The sequence below is a fragment of the Neomonachus schauinslandi genome, chromosome 3, assembly GCF_002201575.2.
Source record: "Neomonachus schauinslandi chromosome 3, ASM220157v2, whole genome shotgun sequence".
NCBI lineage: Eukaryota > Metazoa > Chordata > Mammalia > Carnivora > Phocidae > Neomonachus > Neomonachus schauinslandi.
Window position 1 is genome coordinate 184,167,811 of NC_058405.1, and position 11,446 is coordinate 184,179,256.

General features: G+C 45.2%; 1 long non-coding RNA gene across 1 annotated transcript; it reads right to left on the reverse strand.

Moving 5' to 3' along the window:
* Positions 1-697: 697 nt before the first annotated feature.
* LOC110580692 lies at positions 698-4,024 on the reverse strand. Its single transcript, XR_002480363.1, has 3 exons — positions 3,976-4,024; positions 3,513-3,581; positions 698-1,401 (listed from the first exon to the last, which is right to left on the reverse strand). It is a non-coding gene; the product is annotated as an uncharacterized LOC110580692 (long non-coding RNA).
* Positions 4,025-11,446: the final 7,422 nt, after the last annotated feature.

Consider the following 11,446-nt stretch of genomic DNA (forward strand, 5'->3'; position numbering starts at 1 on the left):
ATGGGCTAGAGTTTTCTCATCTATAACAAGGATAAAGGTAATAGTTATTCTGCCTACTCCTTACTGATGTTTTCGAATTATGAGATAATATTTGCCAAATTATTTTTGGAAAAGTTTGTATATAAGCTAATGGCATGATGGAGAACACTTGTCAGAAAGACTTATTTGGGCTTTTTGGGTCTTTTCAAGTTTCTAATAACAATATATGTATCAAAGCAATCAAAAATTACTTACTTTTTTTGGTGATCTACAGATGATAAAGGTTAGTTAAGGCAGAAATCAATACCTACATTGAAGACATCAGTATGAATAGGTGTGTGGGCTTTTTTCTGACACCAACTGTGTGGTGCCTTTTCCAATGATAAATAGGTCATTCCAACACCAATCAATTCTCCAGCTCTTCAATATCAACTCAGTGTTGAACAATTCAGTTCAGTTTTGACACTAACTGCCCAGAGTTAGCCCAGGCCACACGGGGCAAAGCCTCAGGCCCACATGACTGACCCCACTTCAGACACCAGCTACAAATGGGGTCTCCAAGCTACCCATGTTTCTGCCCAGCCAATTATAAACTTGGGGGTGCCCATGATGGCCCCTTAGGTCCAATAATTTGCTAGAATGACTCACAGAACTCAGGAAAGTGCTCTACTTATGATTACAGTTTTATTATAAAGAATACAACTCAAGAACAGCCAAATGGAAAAGATGGATAGGGGGAGGTATGGAGGTGGGGTGTGCCAGGGTTTCCACACCTTCTCCAGCATGCAACCCTCCCAGCACATCAATGTATTTACAAAGTCAGGGGCTGCCAACCCCATTGTTCAGAGGTTTTTACCAAGGTTTCATTGTGTAAGCATGATTGGTTAAATCATGGGCCATTGGTGATTGAACTTAATCTCCCACCTCTTTTTTTCTCCACAGAGGTCGAGTTCTAACCCTCTAATTGTCATAGGGACACTCTTACCACTGGGGAAATTCCAAGGGTTTGGGGAGGTCAGGAACTAGGGACAAAGACAAATACCTATTTTTTTTTATTATACCACAATAGGCATGATCATGTGGAAGGAAAAACAAACAAACAACAGAAATAATGCTAGTTTGTTTCTACTCTAACCTTTATATATCAACACACATATTTAGTGACTAGGACCCTGTCTCCCACATTTCCCAAAATGGCACATGAGGTAAATACAGAGAATGTGTTCACAGCGTTGACAGGACCATTGGCTGTAGAGCGCACTCAAAGTACAACACGTCAGGAAGCGGGGGCTCTGAATTCAGACACATGATGGTCTGCAGCCCAAAGCTGGCCATCCTCACCCTTCTCCTCCAGCCCTCGTCCTTGTGCTGAGCTCAGAGCTGCTGGGGGCTCTTCCTCCTCACTGGATTCACTGCTGATTACTGCACAGAGAAACAAAACCCCTTAGGGATCTCAATGTGGGGCCAAGGAACCAGCAGGGAACCCCATCATAAGGAGACACCAGCAAAGCCCTGGCTGCTGGGTCAGCTGTAGGCAGGAATGTCCCTGCTCCAGATGGTCTTCTCACGGAATCCGGGGGCCTGCAGGTTAATGGTGCTCCCGTCACTCTCCCTGGATGCTTTGTAAGGATAGGTGACCCCAGTGGCCAGCTCTGATCGTCTTGCTCTCCGTTTTCTGACCACTCCTTCTCTTCTTCCCCTTGCAGATGCCTCTTCCCATTTCCCTGCCTCTGTTTCTCTTTCTTGTGGCTCATACCTCCTCCTTCTGCTCTCAGCTCAGCACATTCTCTTTAGCACTCTCCATTTCTGCCTCCTCTAGCCTGACACATCTTTGTCCCGTCATCTCCTCTTGCCATCTTGCTCTACACATCTCTTTAGTGCCCCCTTTCAGTACCTTTCCACTTCACCCCCAACTCTCTTCTGCTAGGCAAGAGCTCCTTCACTGAGCACCAGGGTCTCCCTCTCCTGCATGCATCCCGTCCTCCCTGGGCCACCTCCTGACACCTTTGCTGAGACACACACAGTGTCACCACATCAGACTCCTTCCACCAGCCTTCCTGATTATTTCAGGTGCTTGGACGTATGCTGTCCCTGCTGGCTGGCCTTCTTGGTTAATTTTGAGGTGACAAGATGCAATTGTCTTCTGTATATCCACCAGCCCCCCGGCACAAGATTGTACTAGAAGTTTGTACCTGGAAGAGCTCTGCCCCTGGAATATGTAATGATCCAGAAAGAACCCTCAGCTGTCTCCTCTCTCCCCACTCCACCTGAGAGGGTCCCCCCCCACCCCCGTGCTGCCTCTCGCCTGCTCGCCTCCTGCCTCTCTCTGTGTCAGGACCTCGATGTCCTCTTTCCATCTCTCCAGGGTTTTCCTCTTTACCCTGAAATCTACCTTTTTGTTTTTCCTCTTTTCTCTTAACCTGCTACTCTCATTCACTCCCTGGAAATTACCTTGGCTGAATTTTGTGTTTATTCTTGTGTCCTTTTCAAAGGTGGCTTAGTACATGTCTACATAAATATACTTCGTAGAACTGTTTTCATAGAACCTTCCATACGAATACATCAGTAATGTAATGTTTGCCAACATATGGGTCCAGCATTCAGGGTTCTGAAAATTTACTGTTAGCAGGGACAACCCCCTGCGGCAGAAGCTTCTGTGCGGTGACCCCCCCTTGATGCTAAATATCCCACCACATCTCCTCTCTCCCACACTGACCTCCAGCAACATTCTATTCACTCCCACGGAATACTCTGTCTTCAGGGTTTTGTTTTGTCCTTCCCCTACTTCCTCTTTTATCAGCGTTTGCTTTGTCCCCTGTTTCTCCCTCCATATTATCTCTGTCACTATCCCTGGTGTAAACTGTCCTCCTCTGTCTCTGTTTCTCTCAGGCTTGCCTGGACCCTCTGCCCGCCTCTAGGTTCCCAGTCCTTGTCTTGCACGTTGTCCTCATCTCAAAGGTTGCATCCCTCCATCACTCCGAGTCTCTCACTGGGCTTTGACCCATCCTCAGGGCCTCTTCCCACCTCTACCTCTAGTGTCTTCTCCAGTGATCCCACTTACTGGCAAATCTGACCATCACGCACGTTATTTCCATGTTCCTGTGACAACTTCTGGCAAGTAGGATAAAGCTATCTCCCTGCGAAACCTCTCTGTGGGAGAATTTTGGATCTCATGCCCATTTAGGTAAAACTGTGCTTGCTCCTATAACTCCCATTGGACTGCCCAATCCATCCACCTGTCTATCCTTGTCCTCCAGTAAAGACTTCAGCTCCCCTTTCTCTCTTGCTTCCAGGTCAGGGCGAGGGTGAAGCAGGCAAGAGGCCTAAGGAGCCTAATTTAAGGAGGCACCTACTCTTGGGTTCTCTTTAAATTTCATCCCCTAGGCCCTTCGGGACTCACCCCACATGCAGGCCTCCCTCACACCTTGGAAAGGAGCCAGAGGCTGGGCTCGGGTGTATGGCCTCTCCTCCCTTCACATAATGAGTTATCCAGGGAACTGGTCATTTAAAACCTGGGATTCAGTCATAGTTACCTTGTCCTTCGTCCAGCAGGCCACACACCTTCTCTGACTTCATTCTTAAAACTTCGGATTCATCGGGCACTAAAGAGAGAGAAAAGGAAAGGAGAGACCAGAGCCAGTGACTACTAAGGAGTAGTTCGTAGACACTGAGCTCTGACATTGGAGACAAAGGTTAGCTGCTCCTTGTGCAGAAATACTCCTCCTGCTCCAAGACTCCACCCAAAACGCAACCAAGCCCTGTTCTGCCTCTTTCCATCACCTTAGACCTCATTCCCTTTCTCTCTCCTGCCATTTTCCACCAGGATCCAACCTCCAGGCATTGCTGCTTCTATCCTAGGAAAATATTTCTGCATCCCGGATTCCATTGTCTTCCACGTCCTTGTGTTTCCATCTTTCTTCCCTCCAGCCACCCTCTCTGCTCAGTCCCTGCTGCCTCCACCTTCCTGCCCAGCTCTCTTCCTCTACATCTTCCCACCTTCCACATCAGGCTCCGTTCCTGTTCTCTCCAACTTTCTGATTTCCTCCACTCAACACACAGAAATGAAAAGATACACCTTTTAGTTATACCAGTGGCTCCTGGCCGTGGGAGGAGGGGCGGGGAGTGAAATGGGGTTGCCTTTTGAGGTGACTGACACGTTTTGAAAGCAGATAGAGGTGATAGTTGCACAACATTGTGAATGCACCAAATGCCACTAAATTGTTTAAAGTGGTTAATTTTATGTTATGTGAATTTTACCCCCATTAAGACACACACAAACAGGTTCTGGGTTCAGAATGCCTGGGTTCACCCTTGCTCATCTGACCCCAGGCCAACTACACACACACTGTCTCCAGATTTCAGTTTCCTTACCTGCAAAATAAGCATAAAAGCAACGGCAGCTTGAGCACTAAACCTACAACTGCCCCCACAAATGTTCAACCAGTGAGATGTTAATAACGCAGCTATTTCTATTGTGTCTTTCAACCCTTTCTTCCCTTTCATTTCCCTCCTCTCTCTCTCAAACTACCCACATCCTCCCCTCCATCTCTCTACCACTTCCTCTTTTCTCTCTGTGTGTGACTGGTTTTCTCCTTGAATGTCTGGGCTCTTAAACAACATCTCCCACATTGAAATCAGTCCCTTCTGCCATCATCAAGGGTCTCCTCTTTGATATTGACCACGGGCCCAGAGTTCTTAGCCCTTAGCTGCTTCACACTGAAGGTCACCTCTGGAAACTCATAATTCACACTTAGGTTCTTACTCCAGATTCCAGGTTATTGGGCAGGAAGTCTCTCTCTGCCACCTTTTGTCTTGGATTCAAACAGAGTCATGTCATTTTGGAATCAATACAAAGTCACACACATCCACCTGTCCCATGTCCTCCTGGATTCCCTCTCGAGCATCACAGTTGAACTTCCTGAGTTCTGACCTCTTTGTAACCAGGAAGCAAAATTTGTTTTCTATCATAATTACCTTGTTCACAGCTTGGCCCAGTGTTGGGTGTCTTTTGTGTCTCTTCGCTATCGTTTTTCTGGGGAAAATACTTGTCTTCAATTACTGAACAGAGAAAAAAATTAATTAGTGGTTGCAAGCAAACAATCAGAGACACCACCTCATAGTTAAACCTCTGGACCGCCCAAGAATCCAGGTACTTAGTGGGGACTTCGGGACCCTGGGTCAGTTCATCTCAGTGGCTCCTAACTTGCTGTCGTTTGTTCCTTTCCCTGGGACATCAAAGAGAAAAACACGGGCAAGCAAATCTTATAGGTGATGAGCCTGTCGGGTTTAAGGATTATGGAGCAGTGGGAAAGTTATAAACAGTAATTAATCACCCAAAAAGATGGCCAGAGAGGAGTGAAAGCTTATCTCAATATAAATTCTGTTAAATGGAATGTCTCTGTGAATCGTACAAAGGGACAGAGGGAATTCTTTGGGACAAGAGCTAGGCTCACAGAGAGATCCATGGGTATGAAAGAGAAAGCCCATCTGCTCTAAAGATGCTGCTAGACCAGAGGAGGGTTGGGGCAGGGAGGATGAGTGCTTCCCAAAGAGACAAAGCAGAGGACACCTGGAGGGACAAGACAGACCTCCCAGGGGCCAGATCCCAGGAACAAAGGAGGGACACTCTGAAGCTCTGAGCAGGGAGCACAGATAGCTGTGCTGGAGGACCTCCCCCAGTCAGGGGAGGGAGGGACACCAGCCCAGCGCCCCTGCCTGTAGGTGACCCAGCACACATGGGAGGAAGGAAATAAACCATGAAGACTGGAGGGGGGAGGAGGGTGGTATCTGCGGGGAGTCCAGGGAGGAGGGGACACCACGGAGATAGGGAACCTGCTGCTCCAGGGCCCATGGAGGGAGCTCCTCCTGGGGCTGGGCCCGCAGGGGTGAGTTGCATGGGACAGTGGGAGCCAGGTGTGCTTTGTCATCCCAGGACCTGGCCTCAGACTGTGGCAAAACCAGGTGGAAGATACAAGGAGAACAAAGGGAAAGGTGAAGGGGGACTGTGTGTGTGTATGGGGTCCCATGGGGGCTCAGGGGGCTCTGAGCATGCGATGAAGGTAGGGACTGAGCAGCAGGAGAGGGTGCACACCCCAGGCCACAGCCCCCAGATTCTTGGCTTTGGGTCACTGACGCACAGCTCCCATGAACAACAGTGTCTGGGAGGTGACAGCTGCCATCTCCCCAGGGGCAGGTGGGCGGCAGTGAGTGTAGGTGCAGGTCACCCCAGCTTGGGGAGCCCCGGAACCTAACACAGGTGATGTGGACCCTGAACCTGGAAGGGGGGGTTCGCTGCAGTCCATGGAGAGAATCAGAGCCCCTGTGGTGTGGGCAGGACAGGTAACCGCCATTCCCTCTGTTCCCATGGCCCGGGACATCCTGGTTACAAATATATTGACCTAAGGTATGTAAATTTATCTCAATGAAGCTTTTAAAAATCATTGACTTGAAATTTGTGCCCAGATATTTGATTCTTTCTATTCCTTTCTCTAACCCAGGTATTAGTATAGAAATTATATTGCTCAGGGAAGCCTGTGTGGCACAGTGGGTGGAGTGTCTCACTCCGGGTTTCCGCTCAGGTCGTGATCTCAGGGTGGTGGGATCAAGCCCGGCAGCGGGCTCCTCGCTCAGCACAGAGTCTGCTTGAGTTTCTCTCTCCCTCTTCCTTACTCCTTCCGCCTGCACACTCTCTCTTTCTCTCTCTAAAATAAATAAATCTTTAAAAAAAAAAAAGAAATTATATTGTTCTTATTTTAATCAATGTACTATTTTCACAAATTAATACACTCCCTACTTTATTTTCACTTCTTTTGACTTTTTCCCTTGCTTAAGAATTGGTGTGACTTCCCTGTTTTTATGAAAATAAAATTCCAGGGTGCCTGGGTGGCTCAGTTGGTTAAGCGACTGCCTTCGGCTCAGGTCATGATCCTGGAGTCCCGGGATCGAGTCCCGCATCGGGCTCCCTGCTCGGCGGGGAGCCTGCTTCTCCCTCTGACCCTCCCCCCTCTCATGTGCTCTCTCATTCTCTCTCTCTCAAATAAATAAATAAAATCTTTAAAAAAAAAAAAAGAAAAGAAAAGAAAATTCCAGTTCCTCAGTTTAGGGTGTCAGAAATGCACAATTTGTCTGTGACCATCACATCAGAATCAGCCTTCCTTACTCCTTTGCCTTTCCACATGCTGGCCCTCCTTCTAGGCTGGGGGGCGGGGGGTGGTGGTGGGGGCTCTTGTGACTTCTCGATTTTTTGTTTGGAGAACTAACTTTTTGTCAGACTGTCTCAGATAAGGTTTTCTGTGGGAATCGGTGACAATCTGGTCATCTTAGAAAAATGTCACAACCTGTCCAGGAACACTTCCTCTTTATCAGGCACCTGTGACACAGAATAAATCACACATTTCCAGGAGAAGAAAAAGGGCTGTAATTAAACCTACATGAGGCCCTAGCAGGGTAATCATCTGACTGATGATTTTGATGATGAGGCCAGAGAACATGTTGGTTTTTATTAACAGTGACTCATTCACACTGACAAGCACAGGTTCTGGGACAGGGTAAACATTTCACGAATAGTTGTTAAACCAGGAAATGAGTGAATGAATAAATGAGAAGTAGACCTGGACCCCAAAAGGGAGGGGAGGGTATTGATTACCATTTTCGAAGATTCTATGAACATGAATTAAATCAGGATACTCCTTCAGATGAACCCTGCTGAACAGGACTTGTAGGAGTGACCTATCAAAAGTCTTCTCAAGGTAGCAGAGAATATTATATACCACTTTCTCTACTGGCACCAAGTTTCTATGGGCTTCTTCAGAATCCTTTAAAAAAAAAAAAAGTGCAATGGGAAAAGAATATAAAATAATAGTTTCAAAGTTAATCACTAGGAAGTGACTGCCTAGAACATTCATTCCACTTTCCCAGTGTAGATAGACTTACAGAACAAACTGATTTATAATAGCACAAAATCCCTGGGGATTTCATTTGACATAGTGGATTTTATAATGTAATACTGCCCCAATTCTCTTAATTATTTTAATTTTATTTAATTTTGTTATATTGTATAAATTGCTATAGGTGTTGTATAAAAAGCTATCAGTTTCAATTCAGCCATATCACTGTTCCCATCCACCTCACTGCAACATGTCCCACAGAAGACAGGGGCTTCAATTAGGACAGAAGCATCGTTAGCAATGACTGCCTGTCCTGTCACCCTCAACCTTATAGGAGGATTAGCTCACTTAAAAAGGTCTTTCCATGAAGAGTATGGAAAGGCCACCAGCCAGTTAGCGATACACTAAATTTTGAATCCAGGTTGCCACACTTAATTAGTGTGAGCCTGGGTTATCATGGGAAGATATGATAAACTTCACGTACTTTATAGATTTTTTCCGTGATAAAGGAGCGGTCTCTGAGGCTTTCAAGGAAAGGAAATGGCTTTGTGATCGCGTTTGCTATCTCCACCTTATTTTGCTTGAAGTGATTCAAAAGAGCCTCATGGGAAATCTTCTTGTTCTGGACTATTGAAAACATCCTAAGGAAAAAAAAAATACGACGAGAGAATGAACACCAAGATTGAAAGATGCCCTTACCACCCAACAAAACCAAACAAACAAAAATGAAAACAAAAACCAAGCAAACAGAAAAGTCTAGGCCCAGATGCTTCCTTTGTGAGTTCTTTAAAACATACATTTAAGGAAGGCTATTGCCGATCTTACACAGATTCTGTCAGTGAAAGAGAAAACAGGAACACAGGCCAACTTGCTAGAGTAGGACAGCATAATCTTGATACAAAAAACCTGAGAAAGACACTACAAAAATGAAAGCACAGGTCACTATCTCTCATGGACACAGATGGAAAAATATGTTCCTGCAGAACATTAGCAAATCAAATCCAGCAATAGGTAAAAAGGGTAATACACCATGACTAAGCAGGACTTAATGTGGGCATGGAAGAATTCTTTAACATTTAAAACTCAAGGAATGTGTTATCACCACATTGACAAACTAAAGAAGAAAACCATATAATACTTTCACTAGACCCAGAAAAAGCACTTGATAAAATTCAACATCTTTTCATTTTTTTTAACTCTCAGAAAGCTAAAAGAAGAAAGTAACTTTCTTAATCTAATAAAGGGTATACACCATAAAAAAATCCAAAAAGCTAAAAAGCAACAACTACGTCTAACATCATACTGAAAGGTGAAATATTAAGTACTTTCTCACTCAATTTGAGAATAAGATAAAATGTGCACTGTCACCATTTCTATTTAACATTTACTGGAAATTTTAGCCAATGCAATAAGGTGAGAAAATCAATTTTTAAAATAAACCTAATAGGGAAGAAATAGAACCACTATTATTTGCAGCTGATTGTGTACTTAGAACATCTAAAAGAATTTATAGACAAATTTTGGAATTAATTAGTAATTGAACAAGGTAATTAGACTCGATCAATATGCAAAAATAAATCGTATTTCGGGCGCCTGGGTGGCTCAGTCGGTTAAGCAACTGCCTTCGGCTCAGGTCATGATCCTCGAGTCCCTGGATCGAGTCCCGCATCGGGCTCCCTGCTCAGCGGGGAGTCTGCTTCTCCCTCTGACCCTCCCCCCTCTCATGTGCTCTCTCTCTCTCTCATTCTCTCTGTCTCAAATAAATAAATAAAAGCTTTAAAAATAAATAAATAAATAAATAAATAAATCGTATTTCTATATACTTGCAGCAAACAAGTTGAAACACAAGTAGAAAACAGTATCACTTCTAAAAGCATTGAAAACCATCAATAATAAAGACAAAACCAACAAAAGATGTGCAAGAACACTACACTGAAAATCACAAAACATTCGCTGAGAGAATTTAAAGAAAGCCAAAATAGGGGCACCTGGGTGGCTCAGTCAGTTAAGCGGCTGCCTTTGGCTCAGGTCATGATCCCGGGGTCCTGGGATCGAGCCCCGCATCAGGCTCCCTGCTCCGTGGGAAGCCTGCGTCTCCGTCTCCCATTCCCCCTGCTTGTGTTCCCTCTCTCGCTGTGTCTCTCTCTGTCAAATAAATAAATAAAATCTTTAAAAAAAAAAAAGAAAGAAAGAAAGCCAATATAAATGCAAAAGTATACCATGTTTATGGATTTGAAGACTAAATAGTGTTAAAATGTAAATTCTCCCCAATTAACCTACAGATCCAATATAATTTCAATAAAATGCAAGTAGAGGCAGACAATAGGCTTCCTCGCTCCAATGCTCTGGACACTGCCACCATCAACACCAGCACCACCAATGCAAGAGAAGAAATGTCTTTGGATGCTTCTCTGTATGAGCATGTCCTAGAACCAGGGGAGGTCTCAGAATGATCGACCCCAAGGTTTACATCCATTGAAAGTCCTCTCATGGTGACAACCCGGCAACATGGCTCCATGGCTGGTCTTCAAAGGGATGAGATGGAATTGAGATTGATGTTATCCCCCATTGCTGAGCTCCCCATCATGGCCATGCATAGCTTGGCCTTCACCTACAACCAGACAGGCCTGAGGGGTGTCTTTAGAAGTTTTATGGGTGGTCTCCAACCCCAGGGAGAACATAAGGTTCTGGAGCTTCCTGACCCTCAGGGTCAGGGTGTCCCGAACCATGGCAAGAGTTGGTGCTACCCACAGAGCGAGGGCTGGTGCTGCTGCTTGGCTGGGGACTCCACCTCCTGTAGTAACTGAGCAGCAGGTCGGCGCACGCTCGGGGTGGTGGGGGGACAGGGCTAACTCCTCCCCCAACCACCACCCTGGAGGTGGCCTTTTTAACTGTTTTCTGATCCCCTTCTCATATTTGAACTCTAAGTGTCACTACTGAGGGACACTACTGAGGTGTCATACTAGTTTTTTCTTGTTTTTGGTAAGAGAATGAATTCATTGTACCTCTGGGGCTGTTACTGGTTAGCTGCCCCAACAAAACCTGGTTGGGCCCGCTCTGCTCCTGACCCCAGCTCACTCTGTGGTGGCCTGTTCCAGAGAAGGAGCCTTCCTCTCACCCACTGGTTATAGGGAAGGAATCAAGAGGAATGCTGGTCATAACCTCCCTGTCTGTGATGTTCACGTCAAAGAGAAAATCTGCTGAAATAGATTTCTGAGGAGTAGAGAGAGCTCAATAAAATGTTGTTTCAAGTAAGCTTGCTGTGGAAATTGACAAACTGATTTTACAATATAAATGGAAATGCCAAAGGCCAAGCTTAGCCAAGATAATCTTGAAAAAGAATAAAAACGTTGAACTTGCTCTAAAGTTACAGTAATTAAGACAATGCAATATGGGCACAAAGATTTTTTCCATTTACACTCTGCCATCATTCAACAAAGTATTTAAAGTTTCTTTATTTTTGTAAACAATCTTTTTTTTAAGATTTTATTTATTTATTTATTTATTTATTTATTTATTTATTTGAGAGAGAGAGAGTGAGCTCAAGTGGGGTGAGGGGCAGAGGGAGAAGCAGACTCCCT